We start from the raw sequence: 19,004 nt of genomic DNA, 5'->3' as shown, positions 1-19,004 counted from the left end.
TATGCAGGTGCACTACAGTTTAATTTGAAATTCCAGAGAGAGGGATTCACAGGGAGAAACCTAAAAGGGATTTAAAAGAGATAGTGACTAGAACACAGAGAAACACAAAGAAAAAAGAAAAAAAATATTGTGGGGTGGAGGTAGGGGCAGAGGAGGGATGAGGAAAGAGAAGAGATTGGTCAAAGGGTACAAAGTTAGACTGGAGGAATAAGTTTTAGTGATCTATTACACTGCATATTGACCACGGTTAATATATTGGATAATTCAAGATTGCCAAAATAGATTTTTAATGTTCTTACCACACTCAACAAAATAAATTAGGTGAGGGATATATTAATTAGCTGGACTGAATCTTTCTGTAATGTATACATAGATCAGAACATCACGTTGTACATATATGCACACAATTATTTGTCAATTTAAAAAAATATTATCAGAGAAGAGGAAGGGTTCGAGTAATTTGTTTTTCATTCCTGATAGTTTAGAGTGAAGCTACTTTGTACTGTAATGTGTTTTGCTAGATGCACATGTGGCCAGCATGTGGTGTGGAACAAACAGCTATCTTGGATGTGGAGACTGCAAGTCTGCTCCCAGCTCTACTACTAAATAGTTGAGGAACTATGCAAGTTACTTCATCTCTTAATCCCCCGGCTTTCTCATTTAGCAAAATCAAGAAGTAGGTGATCTTTGAGGTTCCTTCCAGTGTTAACTTTCCAGGATTCTCTTTCTTCTACAAGTTGAAGTGGCTCCTTTACATCTGATAAGGCCTGTTCTTTCCTCTATTTGTGATTTTTTTTTTCTTATTGTTCTGGGGATGGAACCCAGGACCTGGGGCTAAGCAAAGTGAGCTACCACTGAGCTAAATTCCCAATCCCTATTTGTGATTGTCAATTTCTTTGTATTTTTTCTTTTTGAGAAGATCTCACTATGTAACCCAGGCTGGCTTCAAACTCACAATCCTCCTGCCTCGGTCTCCCAGAGTGCTGAGATTACAGGTGAAAGCACCACCAAACCTCCTTTCATTAATTTCAAGTTCCTAGGTTGGTGAGCATTGACTCATAGCTCTTCTACTGTCCCTTGCTGTCTTGGTTTGTTTTCTTGTTGCTGAGATAAAACACCTGACACCCAAAGTTAAAGCAGGAAAAGTTTATATTTTGACTCTGAGTTTGTAGAGGTCTCAGTCTCAGTCCATCATCAGCTGGCTCCAAGGTAGGGAGGCATGGCAGAGGGGCATCAAAGTGGAGAAACAGTTCACTGGAGGCAGTGGCAACAAAAGCAACAAGTGACAAGCAATGAGGACAGTAGCCCTCTTTCTGTCTCATATTTTATCCAGGCTACCCGTCCTAGCACTCTCACCCTTAATCCTAGCATGATGAATCAATCCCAGCATCATCTCCTTGATCCCAACGTCACACACCCTAGATCCAGCCACCTCCAAAAAGCCCCTCCTATGACTTCACTCAGCTTTAGGGGGAACATCTAGATACAAGCCATAACACTTGCTAAATCAGTTCCCCAGCTAGCAGGACTATAAGCCATTAATAAGCCTCTACTTCTACAGAAATAAAACAGTAGGTGGAGAAAGGGAAAGAATCACTGGTACCCAGGCTTTTTGTGGGGGGGGGGGGATAAACGAGAGTGACAAGGAGAGTGACAAAAGGTTGATCAAAAAGTTTTTTATTTTTTGAGACAGGGTCTCACTATGTAGTCTAGGACAGTCTTGAACTCTCTATGTAGCCTAGGCTGGCCTCAAGCTGAAGATTCCCCTGTTTCAGCCTCCTGAGAGTTGGGATTATGGGTGTGAGTCAAAAGTTTTTGCTAGGGAAAAATTTAAGCCCTTTTGATTTTTTTTTCTTTTCTGTGACAAGGTCTTACTACATAGTTCAGGCTGGCCTTGAACTCACATTGTAGCCCAGGCTGGCCACAGACTCTCAGCAATCCTCCTGCCTAAGCCTCCCAAGTGCTGGGATTACAGGTGTGTGCCATCATGTTTGGCAACTGCTTTTGAACATGTCCTATAGGATGTCACAGTTAAGTTCTGTAAACAGATTTGGTCCTTGTCTTTGAAAGATTTCTCCTAAGCTAAGGAAAACATACAGACAAAATAGAAAATAAAAGTCCATGTGATGTGTTGTAAAGAGCTAAGGACAGTAAGTTAGGTATCTGAAGTCTAGATTTGAGGATACTATTAATTATGTGATTTTGAGAAAAAATATCTCTGGTCTTCAGTTTTCTTATTTGCAAAATGTAGGGAAATACTAGATACTAAGTTTGATTGATTGATTGATTGATTATACTTCAGACTGAACCCAGGGCCTTTGCACTAAGCCACGACCCCAGCCCTCTTTACTCTCTTTACTCTTCCATTTTGAAACAACTTACTAAGTCACTTAATTGCTGCAGCTGTGCTTGCACTTCTTCTCCTCCTACCTCAGCTTCCCAGAGTGCTCAGGTTACAGGTGGGTGCCACCACACCTGGTTATTTAATTCTTTTTCATCTTTAAATATATGTCAAAGAAGGCAGGAATGGTGGCATATACCTGTGATCCCAGCACTCAGGAGACTGAGGCAGGAGGATCGTTGTGAATTTGAGGCCAGCCTGGGTTATATAGTGAGTTCAAGGCCAGTTGGGATATACTGTCACAAAACAAACAGTCAAATAATGTGTGTGTGTGTGTGTGTGTGTGTGTGTGTGTTAAATAGCATAGATCTGGCTCATCAGCTTTTATCTCCTGTGATTCCAAGTAATAAACCAGTATTTATTGAGCATCTACTTTGCGGGTATTATGCCACATATTGTGAATAAGTCTAACAAAGAGAAAACATAATCCTTTGTCTTCATAAATTTAGAATCTTCATAAATTAAGAATGGCATGTACATATATAACTCTGATACACAGGAGGGTTTAAAAGGCTATCTAGGTAATAGGAATTGAGAAAGCCATATGACTTACCTCTAGAATAACCAAGGAGGATCATGATTAAAGGAGGCATTTTGTTTGTTTTTTGAGGCAGGGTCTTGCTCTGTAGTTCAAGCTGGTCTTGAACACATTATGTAGCCCAAACTGGCCTCGGATTTGCAGCGTTCCTCCTTCTTGCCTCAGCCTCTGTGTTTTTTCTTGTTTAAAATATATCATACTGGCTGTGGTGGCATTCTCCTGTAATTCCAGTACTTGAGAGGCTGAGGCAGGGGATCTAGAGTTCGAGGCTAGCCTGGACTATACATCCAGACCCTGCCTCAGAGAAAGAAAAGAAAGAAAGAAAGAAAGAAAGAAAGAAAGAAAGAAAGAAAGAAAGAAAGAGAGAGAGAGAAAGAAAGAAAAATATTTGATTCATAGGGAAACATTTGATTCATATAGAGAATACAAGTAATATGTATTCATTTATCCAACAAATATTTATTGAACATCTATTATATGTGCTTGGTACTGGGAATACAGGTGTGAATAAATCAAAACAAAAATCCTTCCCTGAGTTGACATTTTATTTTATTTTAGTTTTTTGGTTTTTGAGATAGGGTCTCGCTTTGTACTTCAGGCTGGCCCTGAACTCACTAGCCCAGGCTGGCCTCAAACTCATGGCAATCCTCCTGTCTCAGTCTTCTGAGTACTAGTTGAGATTTTATATAAATTATGAAGCATAATAATAAAATGGACACCTATTACACAATCCCCCAATTTAAGAAAAAAAATTACCAATACCATTGAGGGATCCTATGTGCTTCTTTCATATAGTAACCTCTGAATTTTATGTTTATTTCTTGGGCTTTCTTCATATTACTACTGTTATTTATTTTGTTCTCTCTCCTTTTTGAAAATCACCAAGAATCATGTAGCACCGCTTGTAGACCTCTTTAATGTGGTCTTTTCATTCCATTTTGTTTCTAAGGTACATCCATGTTGATGTCGGCAGCTGTGGTCTATTCATTTTCACTAACGTATTTGTTGATTAATTTTCTGTTGATAAATATTTGGATTTATTTCCAGCTTTTTGCCATTATAAACAATGTTGCTATTAACCTTTCTGTACATGTGTTCTGGTATACATGGGCAAAAGTTTCTTCAAGGGTATACATACATATTGCTAGGCTGGGGGTGTAGCTCAGTGTAGATCTTGCCTGGCATACCCTGGCTCAGATTGTCTTCAATGTCTCTAGTTCATTTCTTTTCCAATATGTATGCCCACCAACGTATATGAGGTTTTTGTTTTTGTTTTTGTTTTTGTTTTAACGGATATGAGTTTTGATGACTACCCTGTGCTTGCCAAGATTGGTATTTGGTCAATGTATAAGATGGAATTTCATAATGGTTTGAATTTATATTTCTCTAATTAGTAATGAAGTTGAGCATCTTTCAATATATTTTTTGCCCATTTGTGATCCCTCTTCTGTTGAATGCCTGGTCATACATGTCTTTTTCCATTTTCCTACTGGGTTTTTTGTCATCTCCCCCTTAATTTAGGAATTAACAATTAATATGTACATAATGTATATATTAGTTAATAGACAAACTGGTCTTTTGCCACTGCTTCCATGTGTGGAAGGGTTGGGTTTTTTGTTTTTGTTTTTGTTTTGGTACCAGGGATTGAACTGGGGACCTTGTGCTTGTGAGGCTGGTGGCGGCACCACTGAGCTAAATCCCTGGCCTCACGTTGGGATTTTAATAGAGACTCTAAGGATGATGATTTCAGTTCCAGTTCTGAGTGCTATTTAGTTGGATTAATTCATTCATCAAATATTTATTGAATGTCTAGTCAGAGATCATGCTAGACACTGAGAATATAAATGTATTTCATATTTGCCTACCCCTTTATCATTTTCAAAATTTAACATGGTCCAGACCCCTGACAGCTCTTACAAGACCACTGCACCAGCCTCCTAGCTGATCTCCTTGATTCCAATCTGGCCTCCCTGTAGTCTACTTTCCATGAAGTTAGTACCCAATGTAATCCTTGGTTAGATCATACTTCTTAAAACCTTCCAATACGGAGCTAGGGATATAGCTCAGTGGTATGGTTGTCTAGCATGCCTAGGCCCTGTATTCAATTCTTTGAACTTTATTCTACAGGCAGTGGGAAACTATTATAGGATATTCCACAAGGGAGTAACATGATCAGACTTGTACTTTTTCTGTCATTTTTTTTTTTTCCCATCTTGCTATGTATTCCAGGCTGCCCTTGAACTCACTATGTAGCACAGGCTGGCCTTGAACTTGTGGCAATCTCTTGCCTCAGCCTCCCCAGTGCTGAGATTACAGGCATGTGCCCCAATACCCAACTTCTATTTCATTCTTGCCACATGATGGACTTTACAGGAAAGAATTACGGTACTCTGGAGGAAGATGATAAAGATTTGCTATATTTGATAGCAATGAAAATGGAATTTTTGAGTGATAATTAGGAAGAAGAATTAAAAGAAGTCTTGATTACTTGGATCTCTGGGAAAAGAAAGAAGGAAAGCAGACTGTGGGGAGCCCAGGTTGGAGTATGGGTTCAATCACCAGCACCAAACCAAACCAAACCAAACAAAGCTCCCTAACAGTTTTCTAGTACTGTACATAAGGAGAAAAAAATCCCAGGGGCTAGCAAAATAGGCTCTGATCCTCAGACACACCAAAATGAGTGTTCCTTGTTCTTGGAACATTCTTCCCCCAGGTCATACCTTGATTTATTCTCATTTCATTTAGTCCTCATCTCAGATACTGCCTCTCAAGAAGGGTCTTTTTTTTAGTATGTCATCTAAATAGCCACCTCTTTTTTGAAATTTTAAGATGGGGTCTCACTATATTGCCTAGGCTGGTCTCTACCTCCTGGATTCAAGCAATCTTCCTGCCTCAGCCTCTGGAGTGGCCAAAACTACAGGTATGTACCATTCTGCCTGCCTCCCCACACACTTATTTTGTGTGGTACTGTGAATTGAACCCCAGGAACTTCACTCTAGGCTACATCCCCAGCCTTTTTTTTTTCTTTTTGAGATGGACTCACCAGCTTGCTAAGTGCCAGGCTGGGCTCTAACTCAAGAGCCTCCTGCCTCAGCCTCTCCAAGTCAGGGATTATAGGCATGTACTACCATGCCTGTGGTTCACTCTTCCTTCTAAACTATTTGTTTTTCTTTTTAGCACTTACCATAGTTTTATTTTTACTGTTTTTTTTCCTTAATGGAAGACAACCCCTCCACCCCCATCCCGCCTAGGCAGTGACCTTGTTCACTCCTATATCCCTAGCTTTTAGAACAGTGCTTGGCACTTACTAGGCTCTCAACAGAAATTCTGTGAATGATTGAACAATAAATAAGATAGAATCTGTGTCCTTAGAAAGTTTATCATCATCAGAGGAAACAAAGATTTAGGCAAACAGTTTAAACTCAGTACAGCAGTACAATAAGAGGGGTGAGCCTGGGTGTGCCCAATCCTGAGAAGCCGGGGTCAAGGAAGGCCTCATTTGGAGGCCTCAGGGAAGGAGGAAGTGGTGTTTATGAAACCCCTAAGGGATCTGTGTTGGGAAAGAATGGAAGGATGTCCCGTGGAAAAGGAGTAATAAGTACAAAGGCCTGGCACTGAGGGCATGAGTGGTCCCTTCCACAAAGGGTAGTAATCCTGTGTGGCCAGAATGAACAGTTAAGTGTGTGGCTAGGTGGCTGGGTGTAGAGGAGACTAGGTGTTGGTGACTACATGCTGAAAGATCTTGAGTACTCAGCTAAGGCCGAAAAAAGTCATTACATAGGAGAGGGAAAGGTTCGGAGTTTTTTGTTTTGTAGTGTTGGGCCTTATACAGATGTTCCTTGTTTAATGATCTACCTGTTTAATGACTGTTTGGACTGAGCACCAAGGTGTGCTGTTCCAGGTTTTGACCCACCGCTCCTACTTGCAACCCACACTCAGACTTAGGCTGCAAGAACGTGAGCGGCAGTACGACCTTATGGTGGCTTCTTCTGCAGTACAGTACTGTAATTTTTGCGAGACAGGCGGCGGAACCACTGGGCTAAATCCCTGGCCCTCTGTACTGTAATTTTTGCTGATTGTACTATATAATACAGTACTGTAGTTTTACAATGTTAGATATTACAGCACTGCATGTAAGAGTTATGCAAATAAAAGCAAAGTCATCAAGTTGGACTTTCCTTTGACCATTTCTTTGTTCTGAATATTGTAATGTACATGCTATATACAGTTCCTCATTTAGCGACCAATGCAATTAACGAAGTAGCTGTGGGAACTGATCTCAATTCAGTTAAACTTGGTTGTTAAATGAGGTATGTCTGTATAGTATACGCTATGCAAGTGCTCTATCACGGAGCTACCCCTAACTCCTCAGATTTGCATTTTAGAAAGATCATTCTGGCTCTGGTGTCTGTGTGGGCACATGACACTCAGCACATAGAGAGCAATAAGGAAGCTGTTATCGTAATCCAGGTGGGAGATGGTGGGAACCTGAGCTCCAGGATGATGGTTGGGATGGAGAGAAGTGGGCAGAGATCAGAGATGCTTGGAAAAGCTGACACCTTTCTCAGCGATTGTTGTGGGGGATGAAGAGAGAAGCGAAGACAGTGTACATTTTCTGGCCTGTGTCACTGAGTGGCGCCATTTCCCAACTGTCCCAGGCTGATCCTCTTCCATCTCCAAATTCTAGGAGCCACCTCCACAGGCTCCCTAACTGAGGAGCCCTATCTCCTCAGCTGCCCTTCCTCTAAACCTGGTCCTGTACCCAATACTCATGCATTTGTCTAACCTTTTCTCTGGGCTCTAATGCCTCCATTTCCCTCCCCACTAAAGGAAATCGAAACCTCCATGTAGATATTCTTGTTTCTGTTCTTATTTTTCCAACCTTGCCCAAGTCACTAAGCCCCTGGTTTGGGTATATGGTTGGGAACTTATCTAACCAGCATCTTCCCCAGTGTCTTTCCTCCAAGGCTAAGACAAGGTTGTGGTTCAAGGGAGCCACTGATTAGGATCAAAAGCAGCCTGAAGGGCTGGGGGGGGGGGGTGCGTGGATTTAGCTCAGTGGTTCCACCACCTGCTTTGAAAGCGCAAGGACCTGAGTTCCATCCCCAGTACCAAAACAAACAAACAAACAAAGCAGCCTAAAGATTCCCAGACATAAAGGACTGAAGAATGGCGGGACAGACAAATGACTATAGGTATGCACTGAAACTTAGTTACATCCCCTTTGGGTCAAGAAGAGCAGAGGCCATGGCAGCTGGGAAAGGGCAAGGGAGAGGAAATCAGCCTCTCCTTTGGCAGTAAGCTCAGGATGTTTCAGGTGAAAGGTGGATTTGGGAAGCAGTGAGGATGAAAAGAATTGCTTAGTGCGCAAGTCTGGGTCTTTCTAGCCATGAAAGACAGAAAGGAAAGGATAGAAGAAAAAGAGTCAGCATGTTGTAGTGAGATAAGTAGGGGCACCCCAATATTTGTAGGGCCCAGAGCAATATTAAAATATAGGCCCAGATGCCAAATGTTTAAATATGCAAAAGCTATTAGTCGTAACTGAGAAACTGTTGAAGCTTCTTGACAGATTACATTAATATCAATAGGAAGGTTTATATTTAGAATCCTGGGATTCCTCCAGCCCCTTGTCTGACCCTCAGGTTTTCATTCTAGTGCTGGCCCTGTGCAGCTACACATCTGAATGCCATCCACTCTCCAGGCCACTGGACTGGGGGTGTGGTCCAGCAGCTCAGTCTGTGCTCTCAGAGGCCTTGGAAGTAAGAGGTCCTGCACTGCTTGGCAGGAGTTCTGGTAACTGGAGAATGGTCCAGGAGAGGGGACGCATGAGCTCTGGGTAGGCACATCCACTTGGTCTTAACTTCTCATCACTCCGGTGGGGAAAAGAAGGAGAAGGAAGAGGAAGGGACGGAGAGGAGGTGGAGGCAGGTCCCTAGGGTAGAGTCCCTCTGGCCAGATGTAAGGGCATGAATTCTGAAATCATACAGACCTGGTTCTGATATTTACTTGCTTTTCTTTGAACCTAAGTAATCTCTTTGAGCCTGTTTCCTTTCTTATAAAATGGGAATAGTAATACCCAAATAACAAGGTTATTGTTTAGAATTAAATAAACTAAAATATGCAAAGCACCTGACATTTAGCAATCATTACCTCAATTCACACTGTTTTCCTTCTCACTCACTACCATATTTCCTTCAAAGTAACCAGGGAGGCTAAGGGAAAAATATAAAGTGTGGGTTTTTTTGTTTTTTTTTGTAAGGCTGTCTTGTAGGAATGTGTCTAGAAGGGAGTATGTTTGTACACTGGGTGTGGTGGTGCACACCTGTTAATACCAGCATTCTGGAAGGCGGAGGCAGGAGGATTGGGGATTCAACCCCAGCTTAGGCAACTTGGAGATTTAATAAAAACTTTGTCTCAACATAAAAATTTTAAAAAGGCTAGGAATGTATCTCAGTACAAAGGCCCTGGGCTCAATCCCCAGTAGTGGAAAAAAAAAGGATTTATAAAGGAGACAGTAATAATCGAGGTATCAATAATCCCAGTTCAAGTTGGAACAATGTGGGGGAAAGAGAAAGAGGAAGTTATTTTTGTATGCAGATAAATGAGTAGTAATAGTGTAATTGCTTTTACAATCTGTTTATTTTGCTGAGGGTAGCAGCTGGTTACTGTTTTGATTCTTGGCTTTCAAGTTATGACAGGGGAAGAAAAGTTATGAATAACCTAAAATAATAGAAAATCTAAATATCATTTATTGGTGACCAGAAGCACAGTTAGAGAGACACAAGGTTCCAAGCACATATGGGTCCTGACTTTCCGGGAGAGACTGACCCTCTCATTAGGCTGGTTTAGTCATTGTGCCTGAACAAGTACAGCTTCTTGCTGCATGCTGTCATTCTTGCTACTCCTGCATCTGAAATTCCCTTTTCCCTCTTTCTCAGCCATTTCAAATTCTATTTGAGGCCTACACCTTCTGTGTTAGCTTGTTCACTGCACTGCTCTTCCCTTGAGTTCCTTCTAGTCTTTGTCACCTAGAATTTATTTACTTGACATGGTCCTAATATGTTCACTGTCTTATATTATTCTCTTTCTCTTTCATGTGTACAAGTCTTGTTTCCCTGAGAGTTTAAGCTTATTAAGGGTGAGAACCACATTTCTAATTCTCTTCCATTTCCCATGGTATTTATGTATTCATTTGATATACATTTATGAAGTTCCCACTGTGCTTAAACTGTGCTAGTGTGCTAGGTGTGGGGATATATATATATATATATATATATATATATATATATATATATATCCCCTCAGTCCTTGCTAGAGAAACAGATTTACTGCAAGATATACAAATGTAAAAGAAGCTGGGTGTGGTGGCACATGCCTGTAATCCCTGCACTTGGGAGATTGAGACAGGAGGATTGCCATTGGTTTAAGGCCAGCCTGAACTACATAGCAAGAGAGACCCCATCAAAACAAAACAACAACAACAACAACAACAACAACAACAACAATATATATATATATTTGCGAGATTGACTTACAATGGCTGCCTGCAGTCAGGTGTGGAAGAGTGCCAAAGGACTGTGTGCTGGAAATCTGAAGGATCCAGTTGAAGGCCTAGAGCTCACTGCATGTAGTGTCCTGTGTGAGTCTGTATTAGGAGGCCAAAGGGTCAGTGGTGGAAGGCTGAAGGGATTGTGCAGGAAGCCGGGTGACCACGTTCAAGGTGAAGGTGAAGTCTAGAGCTCCTCTGAAGAAACAGAAGTGAGCCTTCCTTCTTTGTTTCCCTTTTATTCCTTTCAGGCTATTAGTTGGTGTCACTCACACCCAGGGTGGGTCTTCTGTGTTCAGTAAATCCCCTCAGTCACACCCAGACCCATGCTGATCCAATTTAGTTGGGCGTTTCTTACTCAAGTTGACACAATCAGTTAACTGTCAGTATTAGCTGTCATTAAGCTAATAATGGGCTCAAGGTTTCATGACTGCCTATTAAAGTGTTGAGCACATAATGGGACTTCAATATAGGCTTGATGAAGAGATGAACCATGATGCTTTTTTAAAAAATATAAACAACCTTACAACATTTATTGCTGTCCAGTAATAACATAAAGGTAATCAAAACAATATGAACAAAGGTTTTACAAATACTCCCAGGGCAAACCACTTAAACAGCTGCATTTTTCACATATTATCATAATTGCCATTGCCACCACCTCACTTCATGCTGTCTTCTTAATTCATTGATCATTTCTAATTGGAGACATTTTATAGCAGAGTAATATTATCTCCTTTCAGCATGATGTGACCCAGTTGTGTTCTTGACTTAGTTTTAGAATGAATTTCTTCTACATCATCTAATACAAGGTTCATGTACTCATCAAAACCAGTAATACAGCCCTCTACCTGCATATTCACTTGCTCATGGAGCCATACCTGAATCTATGATCTATTCTACAAGTATCTGAACATGAAGTTGATGAGTTACACCATCACCTTCTGCACTTTCTGGCCCTGGCCCCTGGTACACCATGGCAGAATCTCCAATGCTTTTTATTTATTTATTTTTATTTATTTATTTGTTTGTTTATTCATTTATTTTTTAGGTACCGGGGATGGAACTCGGTTCCTTACCCTTGCGCAGCCAGCAGCGAAACCACTGAGCTAAATCCCTGGCCCTCTCCAATGCTTTTTAAAATAGGCATTCAATTAATGAATTAGTGAATAAAACAACTGAGTTATAAGCCACTTGGTACAGCTGTTTAGGTGTACTCTCCTTTATGAACCTAAATCTGGCAGATTTGAAAGTGTCAGAAATGGTCTTTTTTTTTTTTTTTTTTGTAGTGGGGATTCAACTCAAGGCATCATGCATGCTAGACAAGTGCCCTCTCACTGAGCTACACCCCTAGCCCTTTTAAAAAAATTTTATTTTGAGACAGGATCTCTCACTAAGTCACTTAGGCTCGGCTCAAATTTGTGATCCTCCTGCTTCAACTTCTGGAGTAGCTTGGATTACAGGTGTGCAGCACTGCACCCGGCTAAGAAGTGGTCTTTAGAGCCACCAAAACAGAGCCTTTTGTCTTCTCACAGAAGTGTTCCTTCCTTTCCACAGGGCTCGTTGGTTAAATCACAAAGCAGTTTACAGGCATTGGTGAATATCTTTTGCCAATCATGTCACTGAGGTTGGTCAGCCATGAGAACGATGTTCATCATCATAATAAAAAGTTATTATTGAATATTTATTATGTGCTAGCCATTGTGATGATTTAAAAAATGAATTATCTAAATCATAACCCACAACTACAAAGGAGGTGGGTGCTATTACTATCCCTACTTTACAGATGAGGAAATTGAGGCACACCTAGTAGTGGAGGCAGCATTTGAACCCAAGAAGTCTGATTCTATGCTGCGCTACCTATATTACAAATTAGGAAAATAGAGAACTGAGTTCTTGAGTTGGCTTTGCCATTCACTCACTGTGTGATCTGTAGAAGTCATTTTAACTCTCTGGCCTTCAGAAAGCTAAGTCTTCTGAATTCAAGTCAAATGTTCTTTCCACCAGCCTCAGCTGCCTAAATCTGGTAGTGATCTCCTAAATCTCTTCTTTTATCTCCCTGTGGTATCAGGGGCAGCTTGTGATATTGACTGTTTTTTTTCTTGCAGTACTAGGGTTCAAACCCAGGGCCTTTGCACTTTTTAATATTTTTATATTTTGAGACTAATTTGCCCAAGCTGGGCTTGAACTTGTGATCCTTGCAATCCTCCCACCTCAGCCTCCCAGAGTGCTAGGATTACAGGTGTGCACCACCATGTCTGGCAGGGTATTCTTTTTTGAGAGGTAATGTATAAGGACTGGTGTATTCAGAAAAAGCTTGGCTGATGGTGAGTACAGAGAGAAAGATCCTGATTCTGATTTCTTCATGTGACCCCAACCCTCAATTCCTAGGTTTAAATAATATTTCCCAGTGTACAGAATGCTTGAGTTTGAGTCCACTCAGATAGCACATAACCAAAAATGAGCTATTACTGAAAGACAGATGAGGGGTCCAATTCCTTTCTGACTGTGCAGCTCAATCAGTATATTCAAGATACTGAGACCAAGAAACAAGAAAAAGCAGGCAAAGGCTGACTTCTCTGAGGTGTCTCCACATAGAAACCAAAGCTGCCTAAGTCCTCTACTTGGTCTCTTCCTAGATAGGATTTTGCCTCCTACATATGCAGACAAAGGATAATTATCTGAACAAGTGTGCATGGCTGGCTGGCATCTGCCAGTGTTTTAAATGGTGTGGTTAAATAGAAACTGCTTTGCTGTACTGCTCATGCTGTTATTTGACTCTGCTCTCCCTGTTTAGTCTCCTGTGTCTGTTTCAAGAGTACCTGTGTGTTCTGTCTGTGGCCTCTCCTGGGTGCCTGCTGGTGTCCTTCTTGAGTTCTTACTACTGAGCAGCCTGGTAGGACAGCCTTTGTGTGCCTGTCCTCATCACCTTCTTCGGTCACCAATTTCATCTGGTCACTTTCCAAAATTATTTGCTTGGTTCTCTTGTAAACTTCTTCCCAGCTTCAACCTTTTCCATCCCTGCATACAGTTCTAGAGACCAGAGGAGAAACCCCTCAAAATCAATCTCTCTCTCTCTCTCTCTCTTTCCTCATCATACTCCCAAATATTAAAACAAGTTTACTATATTGGGCCAGGGATTTAGCCCAGTGGTACCACCGCCTGCTTCGAAAGCACAAGGTCTTGAGTTTGATCCCTGGTAACCAAAAAAAAAAAAAAACAAAACAAACCCAAAACAAAAAAAACCAACAAAAAACCCACAAAAAACAACAAAAAACCCCACAAAACAACTTTACTCTCCTTCCAGGAGATGGTCCCTTCCTTTCCTTCCTTCCTTCTTTCCTTCCTACTCCCCGCTCCCTCCCTCTCTTCCTTTCTTTTCTTTCCGACCCCACTTGAGCTTTCTGAAGGGCTTTCTGAAGCATACCAGTGGTCAGTGTGCCTGTATGTGTGATGAATTTGTAAAGGTACACTATATTTTCCTAAAGCAGAAGGTAGCTTTGATTGGAGGTTAAAATTCCACGTGTGTGTTTGTGTGTGTGTGTGTGTGTGTGTGTGTGTGTGTGTGTGTGTAAATTCGGGGTGCGGGAGGGCGGGGGTTGGTTGGTGAAGAAAAAAACCATGTTCTGTCTTGGTCTCAGCCTCCGGAGAAACCCCAGTGTGTGTGTGTGGGGGGGGCACCGGGTCTGGTTGCGTGAACCAGAGGGCTCACAGGGGACCCAGGTACAGTGAAACCTCACAAACCAACACACAAACACTTCCAAATGAGTTCACGAAGATACACTCAGAGCTTCAGAAGAGGAGCAGAATTGGGGAAGGAATTCCCCAGCAGCGACTCCAGGGCAGAACTTTGAGAATCTTTGAAGGCCTGTTTCGAGAGAGTGGTTTGTGGAGAGCTGGGCTGCAAACCACAGTGGCGGAGGGAAAGGCGCCAGTGGCCGGGTCCCCTCCTGGACGAAGCTCTCCAAGAGCCGAGCCGACTCCGCCGGTTCGCTCTCACCTCCTCTCTCGCCCTCCGAAGACCCCTTCTCCACACGTATTCCTCCCGCTCCCCCTCAATAATCTCCTGACATCTCTTCAAATCCAATTATCGAATTAATTGACGTGCGAACCGAGAGGCAAACGGAAAGGGGCGGCAAACACCCACTGGGCGGCTCAGATTTATCTTCCGGCCTCCGCAGGCCCCGGCCGGAGATTTACTGGGCCTCGAACACGGCGACAGTTCAAACCTTTGATTAATCATGTTTTTCTCCTGGCCCCATAATTTAGTTGCTCCTTTTCCCTCCCTGACTTTTTTTATCAGTAGAAACAGAGACGGAGTCCTCATCAGCTTCAATTACAAATATTAAGCCCCGGGACAGCACTTTGACAGAGAGGCAGGCAGCCCTCCCAAGCCCTCTAAATCATGGCCGAATTAACATCACAATCGGCGGCTGGCGCGCGTTCAGATTTAAATGGTGGCATATTGTTCACGGACAGTCTAGTTCAGACCAGCGGCTTCGCAGCTCCCAGTGGCAGCCCCCGCCTCTCCCCGCACGGTCCCCCCTCCACCCGGGCCTCCGGGGAAGCTGTGACTCCGGAGCTGCGAGAAGCTCCGGGCCCAGTAGCCAGCAGGGGGAGCTGCAGGCAGGGGTGCGCCAGAGTGGGGCGAGAGCGATCGGGACGGGTAGGCGTGGGAGGGGAGGGAGGCGGAGGGGGGAACCACAGGTGCAGAGGCTGGGGAGAGACGGGTGCCGGTGAGCTCTATGCAGATTAGATGCAAATGAGAGCTCCAAAGCTGCAGGTCTGGGAATGCCACTTCACACTTTGGGTGCGGGGCTCAGACCTCTCCTCGAGGCTCTGAGGGGTACTCTTGGGACTTGGTAGGGTGGCCACGAGGTGGGACGTCTGTTAATTCTTTTGAGTCCTACGGTATGAAAGGAAAACATGGGTCACGATTTCTCCATTTCCTGAGTATTTTGGAGGATATTGGCCCTAAACTACAGTCTGAGCTACAAGCATGAGGATAGGCTTCAGGAAGATACAAGGTGAGGTTAAAATACCTCCACTGTTTTGTTTTTGTTTTCCGTGCTAGAAAACCCTCGAAGTAGCCAGATTTCTCTAAAGGACTGGGGATGGGGGTATGGTAACTATTTGGCTCTGTCTCACTCGAGAGAAAGAGAAAAGGGAGAGTCATTCCCCTGACCCCATCAATCCTTTCGGAATGAAGAAGCTGGGCGGGGGGTAACCCAGAAGTTTGCGTTTCCAGATATTTTCATATTCACCTGTTTCTTCGGTCTTGCCTGCATCAATCTCCAGGACCTGATTCCTGCCTAGCAACATCACAACCAATCAAGACTCAATTAAACCTGCCAGCTCGGCTCATCCTTAACTGGGATTGGCTGCTCGCAGTATGCGCATCCCAAGTTTTCATTGGTTGACGGCCACCTGTATGGAAATGAGAATTACACGGGACTCTGAGGCCCTTCTCAGCAGTTCAGACCTGTGGCTTATTGTACCGAAACCTGTAAGCTTAGAGCTGGAACTCTTAGGCTTGCTTCTTGCCCTGTCTTCCCCTTTCCACCAAACAAATCGAAGTTTTCCCTTTTCCATCTGGGCTCCAGCTTGGGGCCCAGTCCGAAAGAAATCCTAGCAAATAACGCAGAAATAATGTGGATTTGTATGCTTTTGCACCTTCTTTGCATTCTCTCTGTCAGTGTCAGGATTTTGCCCTTTCCCTTCAATGCTGTCACTGTTCCTGCCCCTTTCACTCCTCCACGTCCATCCAATGGGTAGTTTCTCTTCGTGTGGAGCCCTCCTCCACAAACCCTCTCTTCAAGCTCATCTCACCTAATTTCTGACCATCCTTCCTCCTACTCAGAATCCAGGCATCTCTCACAACAATCCAGTTTAGCAGGGAGTTAGAGGGAGAGAGGACCCTCCCCTTAAAAAAAAACTCTCCATCCTCTCTCCTCATCCATTTTCTCTGAGGGAGCCGAGTTTGACAGCGAATTCATTCCGAGCGGGGAGGGTGATTTATTCTTCAAATATACCGACAAGTGTGGGCATGATGGAGCCCATTAAAATGTTGGGAGATTGTTTTTATGATTGAAGTCTGTATTACTCCAACCATAAAGAAAGAGAGCAAGGAGTCATTAGCATTTTCATGATGGTGTATTTCTGCTTGTCTCCGCGCCATCACTCATCTTTACTGCCCGTCCCTTTGCTCTCGCTCTGCTACAACGAGGAGAGACTGCAGTCTGAGTTGGGGTTGGGGGGTGGGGGAGGCGGGGGCCAGAGATCCCCCCACCCCTCTCTGCCCTTCACGCCAAATCCTTACCCTCCTTGGGACGCAGATCGGAGGGTGAGAGGCTGGTCACGGAGGATGTGCCTCACCTTCCTCTTGCTGGCTCCTCCTGCCTCTGCACGGTGGGTGCAGGGGGTCCTACCCAAATGGTGCTTGGAGATCCGGGCAGGCTGGGGCTGGAGGAAAGAAAGCGTGCATTCTTTCTTTCTTTCTTTCTTTCTTTCTTTCTTTCTTTCTTTCTTTCTTTCTTTCTTTCTGTCTTTCTTTTTTCTTTTTTGGCATGTTCCTTCCTGACCTACCCACCACTTCAAGCTTTCCAGGGTTATCCACATGGGAGTAAATTCAGGAATTCTTGGCTAAGTGCCTTGGACTTTGATTCTCGGCATCAAATTAGGAAAGGTCGAGATGAAGGAGACCTCAAGCCTTTTGGGTTTAGGGGCTGTATTGGCAGGAAATTGGGAGCCTGGACGTTTGGTTTCTGACTGTTATTCCCAAAAAGGACCCTTTGAACTTGCTCTGGGATGCATTTCATGAAAATAATGATAATCAGAATGTTCCAAAATAAATTGGCCATGGGTGAAAACTGCCTCTAGCCTCACCTATCCTCACCCATTTTCTGACAAGACTCTTCACATAAGAAATATTCATTCCTACTTGGGCACAGCCTGTCTGTGTATCTCGTGTACAGAGTATGTGATGGCACTTGAATAGGGGTTGGGTGGGTAAAGGATGAGAAAGAAGAGGTAGTAGTAGTGGTGAGGAAGCAGAATTTTAGCTAGTAAGACATTAACAGTGATAACAACTCTGATTAGTGGACTACTTTCCGGTTGGTCTGATGCTTTCTCATTGATGTCTCCCAGGCTAAGAGGTAGGTTTCATGATCAGCATTTTACAGATGAGGAATCCAAGCCTCAGGTTGAGGAGGTATACTCAAGGTCATTCGACTAGTTAACAGAAATATCAAGATCTGAACCTGGTCTGTCTTCACTGTTTGGTGCTACCTAAGGAGTTCAAGGTCTCTAAAGTGGAAGCCAGGAAGACTAAACCCATATGATTTATCTGGATTCATAAGAAAATGACGGCCAGGCATATTAGCTCACACCTGTACTCTCAGCACTCTAGCAGGCTGAGGCAGTAGGATCACAAGTTTGAGTCAGTATGGAACATATTGAGACATTGTCAAAAAAAAAAAAAAGAGGAAAAAAAAGAAAGAAAAGAAAGCGGGGAAGACTGCCTAGTAAGAGCTTGAGATTTTTTGAGGGAAATTTTACTAGGAATGTTTATCTTTTAGCCACTGGGTTTAGGTGGTTGGTTAATGGTTAGCATTGCTGAGATTGACTCCTTAATAATTTAGTGATCATTTATTGAGCACCTACTATGTGTCATCCTTTGATTGACCACATCTTCTCCTTTCATACTCCTGCTGAGATGGGTACGCAAAAGGGTTCTCAGATCCTGGGCAGGGGTAGAGGCACCAGGCACCGGGGGTGTAGAGGTGAGCACCCCCCACAGCCTGCACAGTGCCCAGAGGCGGCTGCAACAGTGGCTCCAGATTTACAGCTGCCCTGGCGCTGATGCCATAAAAGCAAACGATCCTTCTCTGTACTAATTTCTGTGTAATTAGATCTCTCCTGGCATGGAAAGTGGGGAGTGGGGATGGCCAGGAAGGGAGGGTGCCAAGGACTCTTTCCAGAGTCCTCCTTGGAAGGAGGGGCTGCGGGACATACATGGCTTCACGTGGCCAGGTTGGATACGTGGATTGCATGCACTGTGACAGACATGAGAAAAGCGACGTTGCACTTATAGAAGGCAAGGAGGCAGATGAGTCTTAATGTGTCCACACACCTGTGCCCAGGATGGGGACAGACAAACCTGGGATCATGCACAAAGATCAGAAGCCAGAAGGATAATGCCTGGCTAATCTCTATCCATGCAGAAGGTATTAAAATTCTCAGAGAAGCTGCACACAGACTTCCCTATATCAAGACTCCTCAGAGGGACTTGAACAACAAAGAATTCCTTCAGACCCACCCACACATAAACAATATGTATACACAGATTTACCTGCATGAAAGCAGACACACACCTCTGCCAATGAAGGGCAAATTTTATAATGTCTACACTTCACAGGAACTTAACAAATGTTTATCTCTCTCATTTCTCTCTCTCGTTTTTTTTCCTGGTACTGGGGATCGAACTCAGGACCTTGCTCTTACCAGGCAGGTGCTGGTAC

At 43.4% G+C, this 19,004-nt stretch overlaps 1 pseudogene; it reads right to left on the bottom strand.

The window, feature by feature from the left end:
* Positions 1 to 10,487: 10,487 nt before the first annotated feature.
* On the bottom strand, positions 10,488 to 15,807 carry LOC101699230 (small nuclear ribonucleoprotein E pseudogene; annotated as a pseudogene).
* Positions 15,808 to 19,004: the final 3,197 nt, after the last annotated feature.

The sequence above is a fragment of the Heterocephalus glaber genome, unplaced genomic scaffold (assembly GCF_053883595.1).
Source record: "Heterocephalus glaber isolate CG9 unplaced genomic scaffold, H.glaber_assembly_v1.0 deba00001060, whole genome shotgun sequence".
Classification (NCBI taxonomy): Eukaryota; Metazoa; Chordata; class Mammalia; order Rodentia; family Bathyergidae; genus Heterocephalus; species Heterocephalus glaber.
The sequence above is the reverse complement of the archived record's forward strand: the minus strand, read 5'-3'. Positions and strand labels throughout refer to the sequence as shown.